Source organism: Penaeus monodon, chromosome 3 (genome assembly GCF_015228065.2).
Source record: "Penaeus monodon isolate SGIC_2016 chromosome 3, NSTDA_Pmon_1, whole genome shotgun sequence".
Classification (NCBI taxonomy): domain Eukaryota; kingdom Metazoa; phylum Arthropoda; class Malacostraca; order Decapoda; family Penaeidae; genus Penaeus; species Penaeus monodon.
The window spans coordinates 15,842,303-15,859,032 of record NC_051388.1 but is presented as its reverse complement, the minus strand read 5'-3'; positions in this window follow the sequence as shown (position 1 = coordinate 15,859,032).

The window sequence follows — 16,730 nt, the reverse complement described above, 5'->3', positions numbered from 1 at the left end:
AGAAATGTTTAGATGTGATCTTGGTGTCGACACTGTATCAACAAAGCCTCGGACCGACGACCTGTGAGCGTATCATTTCCCTTTGTTGCGCGCGGACGCCGAATCCTATCGGTGTATTGTTTGGTCGGTATCGCGGTCCTGCGTCCGTGGCCCAGCTTATGCCGCTCGCCGAGGCACTCCCGCGGGGCGTTTGCTCTGTCTCTGCGTGAGCTCCCGCGGGTGGCTCCGGATCTGTGTCTATATCTGTGTCTGTCTGTTGCTTCTGCTGCTTTCATCTTCTCGCCTCGCCTCTCTCTCTCGCTCTCTCTCTCTCTCGCTCTCTCTCTCTCTCGCTCTCTTACTCTCTCTCTCTCTCTCTCTCTCTCACTCACTCACTCTCACTCTCACTCACTCACTATCACTCACTCTCTCTCCTCCGATCCATTTCCCATTCCCTATCCACCCTCTTTTTCGTCCACACTCTTCCCCTCCTTCTTCCCTTCCTTCCGAAGACTGCCGACAACCCTACCCACTCGACCTCCCCCTCCTCCCCTCCCACCCCCAACACTCACTCATCCATCATTTTCGCGTCTTATCACCAAGTTGCCCCTCCCCCCTCCCCCACAAGCCTGCCCCTTTCCCCCTTCCTCACCCTTTCCTTCACACCCATCACACCCACCCCTACCCTCCTCCCCCCCTCCAAACCCCCTCCTCCCCCCCCCTTCCCTCCTACCGTCTACAGGCCCCTCCCCTCCCTCGAGCCCCCCCCTCCCCTGCTGGCGGTCCTCAGTGCAAAAGTCTTCTGTTAGTTCCCGTGTTTTCAGTCCTTCTAATGAACTAATGTCTTCCTTGGAATTCCTGGCTTGTTTTAACTGATCTGCGTTTTCGCCTTTTTCCCCCCCTATTTTCTATCACTTTTCTTAGTGTTGTAATATGTATAAATAAACACTTCTATCTAGTGTCTTCTTCCCTTTTATTTCCGGTCCCTACAGGAAAGAAATACCCGCCCACCTACACAGAAACCCATGCCAAAACCACCTGAAAAAACTCACCCACTCCATGTAAAAAATGGCACACTAACTCGAGCAGCAGGCAAGCTTATATAGAAGCCGGATCAAAAACCCAACTGAAATCCACATTCAAACCTCACACTGCCCCGCACTAAAACGCACACGCTAATCCACACTGAAACCCACACAGAAATCCACATTAAAACCCATACAATACACACCCACACTAAAACCCACGCACTAACCCACATGTACACCCACACACGAACACATATTCAAATCCACATAATAACCCATGTTGAAAAAAGTACCTCCCGCATTACGGACCAACAGAAGATAGCCGACATGGAAACCAAAGCAAAAGCGTCTACAAAACACACATTCATCGTCTTAAATAATAAATAAGAAAAAAAAGCCACACGTCCACATAGAACCAAGCCCATCCACTCCATCTACATAAAAATCCACAGCCTTCCCCTACCCCCCCTTCCCCTCTCCACACGCACAGACAGACACGCCACAAAGGGAACTTGCCTAAGGTAAAAGATGAAGTAAGAAGGTACGGGGGCAGGATGGGTAAGGAGTGATGGGTAAGGGGTAAGGCGGCAGGGGCTCGGGACCCTGGGGTGAGGAAGAGGCGGGGTGGGGGTGGGGGGTTAAGGGGTATGGAAGATAACACGCTTGAGGGTTGAAGAGGGGTTGAAAGGGTGGGGGGGGGGGGAAGGGGCGGCGAAAGCGGTTCTCGCTGCTGTGGCTTCGTGATTGACGGGGTAGGGGACGGGGGCATATTTAGAGAGTGACTAATGGGGAGGGCGAGGGTGCCAAGAGCCTCCGCGGTGGGGGAAGGGGGAGAGGGGAGAGCGGGAGAGCGGGGGAAGGGAGAGGGGAGAACGGGGGAAGGGAGAGGGGATAACGGGGGAAGGGAGAAGGGAGAACGGGGGAGCGGAGAAGAGAGAGGGGGAAGGGAGAAAAGAGAGGGGGAAAGAAGAAGGGATAGGGGTAGAGGGGGAAGGGAGAAATGGAGGGGAGGGAGAAGAGGTAAAGTAGGGCAAGGGGAACGGAGAGAAAAGGAGAAGAAAGCAGGGAGATTGAAGAGGAAGGAGGGGAGAGAGAAGGGGTGCAAAAGGGGAGAGGCAATAGTGGAAGGGGAAAAGAGGGGGGTAAGGACAAGAGGAGAAGAGCTGGTGGAAGGGTGGGAGGAAGAGGGGAAGGGAGAGGGAGGAAGAGAGGGGAAGGGGGAGGGATATTAGAGTGAAAGAGTAAGATCTAAGGATAAAAGAAAAGGTGCAGGTGGGGGAGGGGGGAGGGGGGAGGGGAGGGTTGTTGGAGGAGTGAAGAAGACAGGAAAAAATCGAGGGCGAGAGGGGGCCGTGAAGGTCGGGAGGACAAATAAAAGAGAACAGATTAGAAGATCGACAAGAAAAGATCGCGAAAAGGAATAGTAGAAAAGGGAGATGGAAAAGATGATGAAGAATAAAAGCAGAAAAAGAAAAGAATATGAAGAAGAAGAAGAAGAATATGAAGAAGAGTAGAAAAAGTAGGAGTAGATGTGGATGGAAGAAGAGGGAGGAGGAGGAGGAGGAGGAGGAGGAGGAGGAGGAGGAGGAGGAGGAGGAGGAGGAGGAGGAGGAGGAGGAGGAGGGGCCGCGTGGAGTGCCGGGAACGAGTGCCTGCCGGAGACACCAGAGAGGAGTAATGGCATTCAGGCGTAGGAGGGGGGGGGCGAGGGGGGGAAGTTAGGAGGGAGGGAGGGAGGGGAAAAGAATGACAGGGGAGTAGGAAGGTATAGGAGGGTAGAGGAAGAGGCGAAGGAGCAGGGGAGAGGAGGGTAGGGTAGGGGGTGAGAAGGGCATGGGAGGAGGGCAAGGAGGAGGGAGGGGGGGGAGGAGGATAGAGGAAGGGGAAGGGATGATTAGGGGAAGGAGGAAGGGACGGAAGAAAAGGAGACGCGGAGTGATATCAATATTTATTTTCTCACTGAGACTGACACACAAAAATGACGCGGTGTTTTCAATAACAATGAGCAAATAAAAACCTCTTTACATTCGCTCCTGACTTTATCGGAACGAAATAGATGAATACACACACAAAAAAAGACAACATAGCAGACAAGTTGGAAAAAAACTATATACATAATACATATGAAATTATCTAATTAATGAATACTGAAAAAATCGCATAATCATCAATATAAACTTGGGTGCGAATACCCGATGGCTTAAAACTGAACTCGATCCTATACTTTCCTTCCTACTTCCCCTCTACCTTTTTCCCCTAACTCCTCTCCCCCCCTTTTCCTCCCTTTTTCTTCCCCTTACGCACTTCCCGTTATCCCCCCCCCCCCTATCCTTACCCAACCGCCATACCCCTTAACCCCCTATCCTATACCCTTACGGCTACCTATTCCTACTGCCCTTACATGTCTTTCTTTTCTCTTTTCTTTTCTTTTTGCCTTTATCTCACTTTCCCTCTTTATTCCTTTCGTTTTCTTACCTTATTTAAATCTCCACTCACCTTCCTCCATTCGGTTTCTGTTCTTCTTTCTCTTCTTGCAATCACCGTGTTTACTCCCCCGTCCCTCTCTGTATCTGCCTCCCTCTCTCCCTCCCCCTTTTATTTTCTCCTTCTCTTTGCCTCTCTCCCCCTCTGCCTGCCTCCTTGTGGCACCCCAACTCCGAAGCAGTTTTACGTAATGTGATGTGGGGGCCTGACACGTGGCAACGCGTGTGCCAAGTTTAGACACATAACATTAGAAAGAGAGAGGAAAAATACAATTTAAAAAACACGAAAAGCGACGAAAGCTTTAAAATGGCGTAAAAATAAAGAAAAGAGACCCGAATCTCACGAAAAGACGCGCACATTAGATCCCCTACATGTCCTGCCAACCTGCACAAGAAATGTACTTAAACGTACTTGAATGCTCGCGACCATACACATTCCTCTCTCGCGGCGTGTCGGCAACGTTTTACGAGGCAGCTGCAACGGGTTCTTGCAGAAGGCCTTTCTTAATCAGCGAGAATCTTGAAATTCTCCGTGCGGAAAAGGTAACAAAATCCCGGTCAAAAAAAGGAGGGGGGAGAGGGGTGAAACTGAGGGAGAGAGAGAAGGGGGAGGATAAGACTGAGTGAGAGAAAGGTTGAGACTCTGGGAGAATGTAAGGGACAGTGTGTGTGTGCGTGTGTGTGTGTGTGTGTGTGTGTGTGTGTGTGTGTGTGTGTGTGTGTGTGTGTGTGTGTGTGTGTGTGTGTGTGTGTGTGTGTGTGTGTGTGTGTATGAAAAGAGGAGAGAGAGAGAGAGAGAGAGAGAGAGAGAGAGAGAGAGAGAGAGAGAGAGAGAGAGAGAGAGAGAGAGAGAGAGGAGAGAGAGAGAGAGAGAGAGAGAGAGAGAGAGAGATAGAGAGAGAGATAGAGAGTAGAGATAAGAGATAGAGATAGAGAGAGAGAGAGAAGAGAGAAGAGAGAGGAGAGAAGAGAGGGAGAAAAGAGAAGAAGGGAGAAAGAGAGGGAGAGAAAGGAGGGAGAGAAGAGAGAGAGAGAAATAGAGAGAGCAAGAGAAAAGGCAAAAGAGAAGAAGAAAAGAAAGAACCAAAAACCGAAGAAAAACACCCGATTTCCCTCCATGGAATTTTAAATTCGTTTTCCTTCTTTTTTCCTCCTCCCTCCAGCTCCGTTTTCTTTGGCTGCCGACTGCTGATGGTGTGTACTTTAATTACTCGCGCAGATTTTGCCTGCTGGAGCTACTTTGCCTGTATGTTATGTTAGTATGTACGAAGCCCGTTTTTATAGCCTGTGACTACGGTAATTAGTAACGACAGAGAGAGCGAGAGAGAGGGAGAGGGAGAGGGAGAGGGAGAGGGAGAGGGAGAGAGAGAGAGAGAGAGAGAGAGAGAGAGAGAGAGAGAGAGAGAGAGAGAGAGAGAGAGAGAGAGAGAGAGAGAGAGAGAGAGAGAGAGAGAGAGAGAGAGAGAGAGAGAGAATGAGAGTCAACAAAACATAAAGTCAGAGAGAAATAGAGAAAACAAAGACCATGAAATGAAAAAAAAAAAAAAAAAAAAAAAAAAAATACAGAAAAAGTGAAAACGACAGAGAAAAACGTAGAGAAAAAGAAAAGAAAAGGGAAAGGGAAGAGGAAGAGAGAGAAAGATCAACGCGACTAGAAATAGCCACATTACTTCTCATTTCAATTAAGTTAAGTTTAGCCATTAAGATGAGGTACCGACGCAAGCCCGGCCTCCACGCGTGTATAGTGACCAACTCACTATCTTCACTACACTTCCATCACCATTTTTCGTCGACAGGAATGATATAATGAAAAAACAATGATGAAAAATGTCGATTGCAGTGCCGGTAAACAATCATAATGACAGTCAAGATTAACGATTAAGATGATTATGACCAAGGTAACGATTGAAAATAAAACGAAAATAAAGATAATGACGTTATAACACCACTTCAAAGTTAGAAATGACAATCTCTTTGTACCCTGAACAAAGCTTGTCTTCCAGATATATACACCAACGTTCTCGTGGACTTCTCCGTTGTCCCAGCGACTCTCTATTGTATATGGGGTTAGCGATGGAATCTCCCAATGCCTATATTCGTCGACACATAGCTGGGCCTCGATATTAGCCACGCTTGCTTTTACTCCTTTGTCCGTTCCCTTCCCTCCCTCCCTCTCCCTTTCTCTATCCGTCTTCATCTCAGCTTTTGGCTGCTCTCTTCGTCTCATCTTTGCTTTGGTCTTTCCATCTCATGTGTTTCTTTATCTATATTTCTCTTTTCTCGTTTTGTTTCTTTGTGGTTTTTCCCTGTTAGTCCCTACCTTCCCTTCCTCCTCCTTTTTTCCTTTATTCAAACCTCCTTTCACCTTCTCTCTTTTCGTCCTCTGTCTTTCCCTCTCTCTCCATACAATATCTATCGCCCTTCTGCTCTTTACCTCCCTCTTCCTTTCCCTTCCATTCACGTTTTCCATCCCCAGCCTTGCCTTCATCCCTCTCTCAATCCTATTTTCTTCCCCTCTTCTTCCCCTAATTCATATTCCCTCCCTCAACCCCCTACTTAACTCTCTCCTTCTTTGCCTCCCAAGTTCCTCCTCCTCCTCTCTCTGCCTCCCTCCCTCCCTCTTTCCTTCCTTGACTCCCTACCATCCATCCATCCATCCATCTACTCAGCCATCCACCTACCCACGACCATCCACTCACCAACCCACTCATCCATCCACCCCCCCATCCACTCACCCACCCATCCATCCACCCACCCACGACCATCCACTCACCAACCCACTCATCCATCCACCCATCCACTCACCCACCCACCCATCCATCCATCCACCCACCCACTCATCCACTCACTCACCCCCCCATCCATCCACCCATCTACCCTCCCCTCCTCAATCACCTGTTCCCTCCCTCCCTCCCTCATCAACGTTGCATTCACGACCCGAACCCCCATCATTCAATCGTTAAAGAGTACATCCGCATATTTAAGCCACACCATTAAGCCATTTTTTAATCCGCTTTTTCCCCAACAATCCGCAATTCGAAATCCATTTAAAACTCCATTTTTTAAACTCCAACGGCGGGCGTGTGTCCGTCACCGGGAGGGTACGGCCGTCTGCGGGAAAATAAACAAATCAACAACATGATTGCGGCGGTGTTGGGCCATGTTGCAAAAGGGGGGGGGGAGAGGGAGAGAGAGGAGCAAGTGGGGAAGGGAAGGAGGAAAAGAGGAGAGGAGGGGGAGGAGAGGGGAAGAGAGAAGGGCAAGTGGGGAGGGGAGGGAGGAAAGGCGGGTAGGAGGATGGGAGGGAAATAGGAGAGAGGGGGAGGAGGAGGAGGAGGGGGAGACAAAGGAAAGGTGGGAAAGGAGGATGAGGGAAGGGTAAGAGGGCGAGGGGAAGAGGATGGGAAGGATAAATGAGAGGAGGAGAGGAGGAGGGGAGAAGTAGAAGAGGAGGGACAAAAGAAGTGGGGGAAGAGGCGAAAGGGGAGGGGGAAGGAAGGAAAGGGGAGAAAAATCAGGGGACGCGGGGGGGGGGGGGGGGGGGCAACAAAGAGGACTGCAGATGGGAAGGGTGGAAAGGAAGTAGGAAACATACACACATACATACAAACATACGTATGGCCCGAATGTCACTGAAAATAACCGCGAAAGACTCCCGTTGCGCTTGCCACCAGGGCCATTACTGCAGGGACGAGGATGCCAATGGAGGAATGTACAGAGCCCTTAAGAGGACACCGGGAGGACGCCGACAGGACACCGGAAGGACACTAAGGAAACTGCCGTGATGGGGAAGGACATTATGCAGGAGGAGGTTAAATGCAGAGAGGGAGTGGGAGTGGAAGAGGGAGATGGAGATGGAGATGGAGAGGGAGAGGGAGAGAGAGAGAGGGAGTGGGGGAGAGGGTGCAAGAATGGGAGTGCAGGTGGAAGAGGGAGAGGGAGAGGAAAAGACGAGATAGGAAGACGGAGAAAAAAAAGAAAGAAAAAAAGGAAAAAGAGAAAGATATATGCAAGAACAGAGTAAGAGAGAGGAAAAAAAACAGTGAGAAACAGATCTGCACAGATAAATACACAGACAGAGAGAGAGAGAGAAAAAAGAAGATAAACAGCCAGAAAATACAGTAAGAAGCAAGCAAGCAGAAGTAGCAGCGAGCGACCGGGAACGAGGAAGGGACGCGACATATCGGAATGAAGAGCCAACATAAATATAAATGAATACGTGGAAGCAGACATTACGGGGAGGGGGAAGAGGAGGAGGAGGAGGGGGGGGGGAGTGGGGAATGAGTGGGAGATGAATCTGTCGTAATGGGAGCAACGAGTTAACAGTCTCACACCGAAGAATGGTGGGCCTATGCTAAATATTAAGAGAGAAGGGGAGGAAGGGAAGGGGGAGATGTGTAAGAGTAAGGAGGAGAGAATGTGGAACAAGAGGTCAAAGTTTATCCCTTTTCATTGAAGAAATATAGCCTTTTGTTTCTCTTTACAGACAAACAAACAAATAGACAGACAGACGCCGAGAGACAGACAGACAGACACACAGACACACAGACACACACACACACACACACACACACACACGCACACGCGCACCTAAAACCAGAGTCAGATCCTAACAGCGGCGCGGATTCGACGGCATGAGCGTGGGCGTGGGAAAGTGGGCGTGGGAAAGTGGGCGCGTGATGAAGCAGGCTCGGCGGAGGCGGGATGCAGAGAGAGGCAGGGAAAGGGAGAGGGAAATGGTAAAGAGAGAGATAAAAAGACAGTGAGAGAGAAAGAAAGAGAGTGAGAGTGTGAGAAAGAGTGAATGAGAGGGAGAGGAAGAGAATAAATGAGTGAAAAAATGGGTGAGAGAGAGAGAAGAGAGAGAGAGAGAGAGAGAGAGAGAGAGAGAGAGAGAGAGAGAGAGAGAGAGAGAGAGAGAGAGAGAGAGAGAGAGAGACAAAGACAAAGAGAGCGTGGGAGGCTTCCGCCGTATGAGGATCGTCCCGGGGAAGTCTTAGCAGGTGAGATCCTGCGGCAATCAGGGACGAGGCGGGAGCGAGAAGCGGCCGGTGCTGCGGCGAGCACAAGAGATGGCGGATGCTCTCATCTCCGACAGGATTGCCCGCGGTACCGACGCTGTCTGTGGGAATTCTGATGGGGGAGGGGCAGTGCGAATTCGATGGGGAGTGAAAGGGAGTGCGAATTTGATGGGGAGTGAAAGGGAGTGCGAATTTCATGGGGAGTGAAAGGGAGTGCGAATTTCATGGGGAGTGTATATGATTCTGAAGGTGGGGGGGGGGGGGGTATGTAACACTTTCAAGGGGGTGAATATGGAAAGAGGGGGATGGTGAATTTTTAGGGGGAGGGTTAATGAGGACAAATTTCAAAGGAATAAGGAGGGGGGGGGGGCGTAGACGTGCGTATAAGGAGGGATGAGGGAAGTATGAGTCTAAAGGCGAGAGTGTGGATTCGAAAGAGGGAATAAGAAAGTGTGAATAAGACGGGAGAAGATTGTGAGAAGAAAAAAAATGTGAAAAGAATATTAAGAATATGAAGAGAGTGAATGCGACTTTACAAGAGAAAGGAGGGGGGGGGGTATGGCCGACGGGGAGGGAGGAATGCAAGTGCAAAGGAATGGGATGTGAAAGGGAATGAGAAGGAAGGAGAGGAGGGGGAAGGGGAGAGGAGGGGAGATGAGAAGTATGAAGAGGAGGAGGAAGGGGAGAGAAGGGGAAGTGGAGAGGAGGGAGAAGAAGAGAAGAAAGAGGAAAGTGAAGAGGAGGGAGAAGAAGAGAGGAGGGGGAAGAGAGAGAAGGGGGGGAAGAGAAAGGAGGTGGGAAGAAAGAGGAGAGGGGAAGTGTCGAGGAAGGGGAAGAGGAGACGAGAGAAGGGGAAATGAGAAGAGAGAAGGGGGAAGGGGAGAGAAAGGGAGGAGGGAGAGGTGGGCGGAGTGGAGAGGAGGGGAAGGGGAATGGAGGGGGGGAGGAGGGGAAGGTGAATGGAGAGGGGGGGGAGGAGGAGTGCGAATGGCGTGTCAGCAAGGCGACGATAACGACGATGAGGCTCGGAATGAAGTTTGCGTTAAAGCTCGGCTGTTCCCGCCGACGCGATCGCGCTAACGATTCAAGTTTGCAAAGTTGTAGCCAATCACTCGGGCAACGCGTGCTGCTACATCTGCATTCATTTAGCGAGCTTTGCACAGCGGTGTAAATTCTCCCCGAATTTGGCTTCTCTTGTGTGAATAAGTTTCCCAAAATTAGCGTATAAACACAGAATCAAAGGCCATCAAATTGTTATCCTCAAAAATATTCATATGTAATCGACTACAACTATTAATAATAGTAATAATACTTATGAAGATTATATATATACTGATAATAACAATAACAAAAATAATAAAAAATAGTACTACTACTTCTACTACTATTACTAAAAGTAATAATAGTAACAATAATAATAATAATGCTAATACTAATGCTAATACTAATGATACTACTACTACTACTAATCATAATAATAATAATAATGCTAATAATAATGGTAACAATGAAATGATGATAACAATAATAATAATAATAATAATAATAATAATAATAATAATAATAATAATAATAATAATAATAATAATAATAATAGATTAATAAAGAAACATCGATATGAGTTTATCACAATCTCCTCTCCCATATTTGGCCCTACTGGCAGTGCCACACCCAGTGCCATTCGCCGGGAAGTCGCATGAGCCTCCGGCGGGAGAGCCACACAAACGCGAGACGCCTGGACCCCGAAAAGCCGGCCGTCAGCGCACGCAAAACCTCCTCGCCGCTGAGGCTCCGCTACAGCATCCAGCGAACTTGATAAAAGATTATTCATCCCGTTAATTTTCGGCCTCGCGACTTGGGAGGGAATTGGGGACGGGAAGGATGGGGAGGGAGGAGGAGGGAAGGAAGGGGAGGGAGGAGGAGGGAAGGAAGGGGAGGGAGGATGCCATTGTGATGGACCCCCTACCCCCCTCTCCCCGCCCTTTCTCCCTTGGCCCTCTCCCCTCTCCCCCTCCCTAAGCAACGAGGAATTATGTTAATGCGATCTGCTCTTAAGAGGCAGACGAGCGTATCATAGCAAATGCCTTTGCATAAAAGTTCTAAGAAATTGCACCATGATGTCGAACTTTATCCTCGAGGTCGTATACACTCTGCTATTCCCCGGTGTGTTGCAGAATGCTCTCTGTTGCATAAGGATCTGTCCTGCACAAGGCTCCGAGTTACGTAGTGCTCTGTGTTGCAGGGTCTTCTGTGTTCCATGAGGACGTATTGCAAAGTGCTTTGTGTTGTATTTGTATCTGTGCTGACATAGGATCCGGGCTGCAAAGTGCTTTGTGTTGCCTTAGGCTCTGTTGCAGAATGCCTTGTGTTGTATAACGATCGTTGATGTACTGATGCACTCACTGAAGCAATCACTTTCATGTCTTGGGTTAGTGTCTTTGTGGTGCCGCATCGCAATGTATTGTGTTCAGATATTTAGCGTCATACCGAAGAAGTTTTAATAATGCTGTGCCACCACTACTGTCACTGCCCCTTCATCGCTGCTTATCGACGAGTATCAGCATTAGTATCTCTGCCAAGCAAAAATTTGTATAAGTATTTCTTGTCATCTGTGAAGAATTTTGCTTCCATTTTATCTATAGAGCCCTGGCAATTCCAGCGTACAAACATTTATCCAATGGCGCCGGTGCCCAGACGTCCATCCATAAATTGCAAAAAAGAAAAAAAAAAGGCTTTCAGTTGCCCCTTGCAGACCGGCCCCGACATCGGACACTCGATCTACGGCCATTGTGCTACGTCGCTCCAGTCGAAGGAAGGGGGCACGAGTGGGAGGCAGGGGGTAGGGCGGGAGGCAGGGGGTAGGGTGGGAGGCAGGGGGTAGGGCGGGAGGCAGGGGGTAGGGTGGGAGGCAGGGGGTAGGGTGGGAGGCAGGGAGTAGGGCGGGAGGCAGGGGGTAGGGTGGGAAGCAGGGGGTAGGGTGGGGGTATGTGGTGAGATATTCTTGGTTTGAGAAAAAAAATGCCTGTGGGTGTTTGTTAGCTTTGTCCGGCCGAGTGAGCGCCTTTTATGTTATAAGCTAAGGGATTGGAACTACGATCTGGTTATTGAAGTGATATGTTATTTCTCTGCGCCGATGCCCGGTCAATGTACGTGTATATATTATATATTTTTTCGGGGAATTTCCGATCAGCTAGGAATTGTAAAATTGCCCCTCCCATTACGCATCTCTCGTAAATAGTGTAAATTTGTATAACGTATGATGCCACTTTCTCACATCTGGAGATCGACTTCCTATCAATGATACATGCTAGTACAAGATTGCCTCGCGTCACGCGACCTCCTGGCTCCCCCCCTCCCCCTTTCCCTCCCCTATTCTCGACCCCCGACCCCCTATCCCCCATTCCTACCCCTTACTTCCGACCCTCCTATCCTGGCCCTTCACCCCGCCTCCCGCCCCCTCCCCCCCTCCCCACTATCTTCAACCGTGTTCTTGATCGGGCGGGTTTCTCGGCCTCCACGGACACGCAAGCCGTCTGTCCTGCCCACTCTGAGTGAACTCGCGTGAACAAAACTCGAAGGGAGATTTGTGGATGTGGGCGTGTCGGGAGGCGGGCGTGGAAGCCAGAAATTATACTTTACGAGCACTTTCGCATCGCAGGAATTATTGGTAGTGTAGTGACTGATGAATAAATTGTGTATTTTTGATATGTGCGTCTTTTTGGTATTTTTCCTACATGTATATTTTGTGCGCATTGTTTTCGTGTATATATATTTTTTCATATTGTTTTTATTAGCATTATTCATTTTCGAGAAATGTGAAAATGTTAAGTTGTCATGTCGTAAATTTCTGCCTCCCCTTTTTCACCCGTCTTTTTTCCTCCTCCTCCTCCTCGGCCTTTGTCTCCTTGAATTCCAATTTCGTAATGGGCCGATCCTTGTGTGCAGAAAAAAAAAACTGAACACTGAAAATTACTCGCTCTATTTCTCGAGTATCATCACTGCCTCGATATTGACATCCCAAGTAGATGCCAAGAAAACAAAGCTAACAAAACTAACTCCCGGGAAACCAAACCAGACACACGGAGCTACCCCCCCCCCCCTTCCGACACACACGCAGCCTGCCTACACCGACCCGACCCGAGGCCCACGAGCTGAGGGCAGCAGCGACGGCGAGGCCGAAGGAGTCGAGCGGAGCACGAGAGGCCGGCCGGCGGGCCAGCGAGCCGGCCAGCCGGGCAGCAAGTGTGTGTGTGGCAGCAACCAAGAAGACTTGTGTCGAGGAAGAGGACTGCAGTCAGCGAGTGTGTGTGTGGCAGCCACCAAGGAGGCGAGTGTCGAGGAAGAGGAACCTGTGTCGTACTCACCCAGGATCTGACCGAACACGCTGCGCCCATCTTCGCCCATGCAGGCAGAGCGGGCGTCGAAGGGGTTGGTGAACTGGACGAATGCGTATCCCTTATGCATGCTGATTCCTGTAGGGCGAGGGAGACGCGGGAATTAATAGCAGAAGTATGCAAATGGAGGCGCGCTTATCGGCCAAAGGGAGGGGAAGGAGGAAGGGGAACATGGGGAAAGAGGGGATGATAATGCAGGGCGCTCGCGGGCCGCTCGCTCTGACCTCTGCAAGGGAAAAGGTCCGGAAGGACATTAATCATTGCCGTTTCGGATCAACTGCATTAAACATGTTTTCAGAAGATATACTGTACAAATCTTGGATAGGCGATGGCAATAGCTCACGTTAGAACAAAACTACTGGAAAAATAAACATATGAAAAGAAAGAAAGAAAGAAAGAAAAAAAAAAAAAAAAAAAAAAAAAAATCCTGCACGAGCAGGAAATTCAGTGATAAGAATGCTAATTACTCCTCACATGAACCATCCAAGCTAGAAAGCATCGCAAGCACAGCACATAAAAAGAGAGAGAGAAAAAAAAAAAATTCCACACAAAACAAACAAAGCACCAAGGATGTCCATCCCGTGAATCCCAGCCTCCGATTCTCGAAAAAATAATGCCGTGATGTAATATAAAGTTGCAGACGCCCACGCCCACGCCCACTCGTCAGACCAACCGTACTTGTCTCGGTGTCAAAAGTCAGCACTGGATTCGGGGCTCAAGGCTTCTTCTTACGTGACACTGTGCCAAGACAGGGTGCCTGCGGGGGAGGGGGTAGTGCCATCATATCGCCGAGGATGGGGGAGGAGTGCTATGCGAGTGCCGAGTATTGAGGAAGGAGTCCCATGGCATTGCGTGGGGGGGGTAGTGCCAAGGAGTGCCGAGGATGGTGAGAGGAGAGTAGTGACCTAGGAGTGAGGAGCAGGGGAGGAATGCCATGCGAGCACAAAGGATGAAAGGAAAGCATATCAGCGGAGGACTGAGGACGGGAGGGAGAAGAGGGTGACACAAGAATGAGGAGCAAGGAAAGAGTGCACGAGGAGATCATAGGATGAGAGTAATACCATAGGTGTTCCCGGGATGCGGGTTAGGGGGAAGACATACGAGCGCCAAGGATGGTGGGAGGGGGGGAAGTACCATATGTGCAATGAGGATGGGGAGGGAGGAAGAGTGACACAGGAACAGTGGGGAAGGGGGGCCAAGCAGTGCCACAGGGAGAGGCATCGACACTCTGGCAGCCACTTCCTCGCACGTGTCAAGTATGTGGGATTTAAGAGCATTATGGACCAGCATGGCCCCGTGTTTAGCCGTGATGGGCCATATCCTACTACCAAAGTTGAGTCAAACTTTTTAGATTTTTTTTTCTTTTCTTTTTTTTGAGAGAGAAGGAGAACTTGGGGAAGGACAGGGCCGGGGGAGGGAGAGATGGGGGTGATGATAGGATGCTGGTGGGATGGTATCCTTCCGTGTTCCTTCCTTAAGATAACGTCAAGACTTCCTTGTGTCGAGCCTCCTCCGTATAACTTTCCCTCCACCTCCTTCCCTGCAGGTGAGTAAACACGCTGACTTAGGAGGGAGGGAGGGAGGGAGGGAGGGAGGGAGGGAGGGAGGGAGGGAGGGAGGGAAGCAGGGAGGGAGCAGGAGGAAAGAAAGAGGGGGAGGGGAGGAGAGAGGAAGAGGGAGAGGAAAAGAGGAGAGGAGAAAAGAGGAGGAAGGAGAGAAAAAAGAGAGAGAAGGGGGAAGAGAAGAGAGAAAGAAGAAAGGGAAGAGAGGAAGACAGGGAAAAGGGAAGAGAACAAAGGAGAAAAAGGAGAGACAGAGTGAAAGAGAAAGAAGGAAGGAAAAGGGGATGGGAGACGAGAGAGGGAGAAGGGGGGGAGAGAGGGGGAAAAGGGGAGGGGGAAGGAAAAAGGGGAAAGAAAAAAAAAGAAAGAAAAAGAAAAAGAGAGAAGAATAAAAAAAAAAGAAAAAGAGAAAAAGAGAGGAAAGAGAGAAAAGGGGAGAGGAGAAGAGAGAGGAGAGAAATGAGAGAGAGGGAGAGGGGAGAGAGGGAGAGAGGAGAGAGAGAGGAGAGGAAAGGGGAAAAGAGAGAGGAGGAGAGAAGAAAAATAGAGGGGGGGAGAACAGGAGAAAAAGACAGAATTGGAGAGCCCCATGGAGAGGGGGGAAGAGGGAAACCCCCCGGGAGGGAAAGGAACAGGGAGAACCGAAGAAGGCCGGGAAGAAAGGGGGGGGAGGATGGGAGGGAGGGAGGGAGGGAGGGAGGGAGGGAGGGGGAGGGAAGAGGGAGGAGGGAGGAGAGAAGAGAGAGAGGAGAGGGGAAAAAAGAGGGAGGGAGAGAGAGGAGAGGGGAGGAGGGAGAGATGAGAGAGAGAGAGAGAGAGGGGAGAGGGAGGAGAGAGAGAGAGAGAGAGAGGAGAGAGGAGGGAGAGAGAAGAGAGGGGGGAGAGAGAGAGAAGAGAGAAGAGAGAGGAGAAAAACGAGAGAGAGAGAGAGAGAGAGAGAGAAGAGAGAGAGAGGGGAGAAAAGGGAGAGAGAGAGAGATGAGAGAGGAGAGGAGAGAGAGGGGAGAGAGAGGAAAAGAGAGAGAGAGGATAGTGGAGAGAGAGAGGAGAGAGAGAGTTTAGAGAGAGAGAGAGAGAGAGAGAGAGAGGGGAGGACGAGAGGAGGATGAAAAGGAGAGAGGGGAGAGAGAGAGAGGGAGGGAGAGAGAGAGAGAGAGAGAGAGAGAGAGAGAGAGAGAGAGAGAGAGAGAGAGAGAGAGAGAGAGAGAGAAGTCATGAAAGATACCTACTACTTGTAACCAACAGACAACGTGACAAGCAAGCAAGCAAGCAAGAGGGAGAGAGCGTTATATTGTCCACTATGATTTTAATCTACGTTAAATGTATCACATGCATTGCCACGCTGGTCTCTAATCTCCTGGTTATTGAGTTCGCATTGGGCAAGCATGTGCTGCTGGCTTGTATCTGTGCGCGCTTGCTGTTTGTTTACTAGCTTGCATTTGCTTGTTTATTGTTGGTGATTTGGGGACTCACAAACAATGTATATGTCTATATTGCCCTCCTATCTATCCTGTCTGTCTAAGTCTGTGTCTGTCTCTGTCTCTCTCTCTCTCCTCTCTCTCTCTCTCTCTCTCTCTCTCTCTCTCTCTCTCTCTCTCTCTCTCTCTCTCTCTCTCTCTCTCTCTCCTTCCTCCCTCCCTCCACCGATACAACTCCTCCAACCACTTTAACGGGGGAACGGCAGCGAGGCACTCCTTTTCGCCCGAGTTACACCGTCGCATAAAACACATTGTCTTCCGCGCAAATCCCTCCGACGAGGGGTTGACTAAGCATGATGGATCTGTAATTTCTCAAGAAGATATGCAGCGTCTTTCTCTCTCTCTCTCTCTCTCCTCTCTCTCTCTCTCTCTCTCTCTCTCTCTCTCTCTCTCTCTCTCTCTCTCTCTCTCTCTCTTTGGGGGGGAGGGGTAAATATAACCAAAGGAAGGCTAATCAGCTAATGTGTACGACTGCACTAAAGTTTTATTTCCTTCTGTTCCTCTTTCTCCTCTCCTCATCTTTTTTACCTCTTCACCTTCTTTTCGTGTTATTGAAACCTGTTCAATACGAACTGCTGTGTTCATGCCACGAGCCCGCAAGCAAAGGTCAAAAAGGCAGTGAGGAAGGCAAGCAGTGATTGGTCAAGGTCACGAAGGCGGGGGAAGGCAAGGAGTGGCCTTGGATGTCTCTTCTCTTTCTGTTCTTCTTTTCTTTTTCTCTCCCTCCCCACTCATCCGTATCTCATTCCCTTTCTCTCTTTCTTACTCTTTCTCTTTCCTTCTTT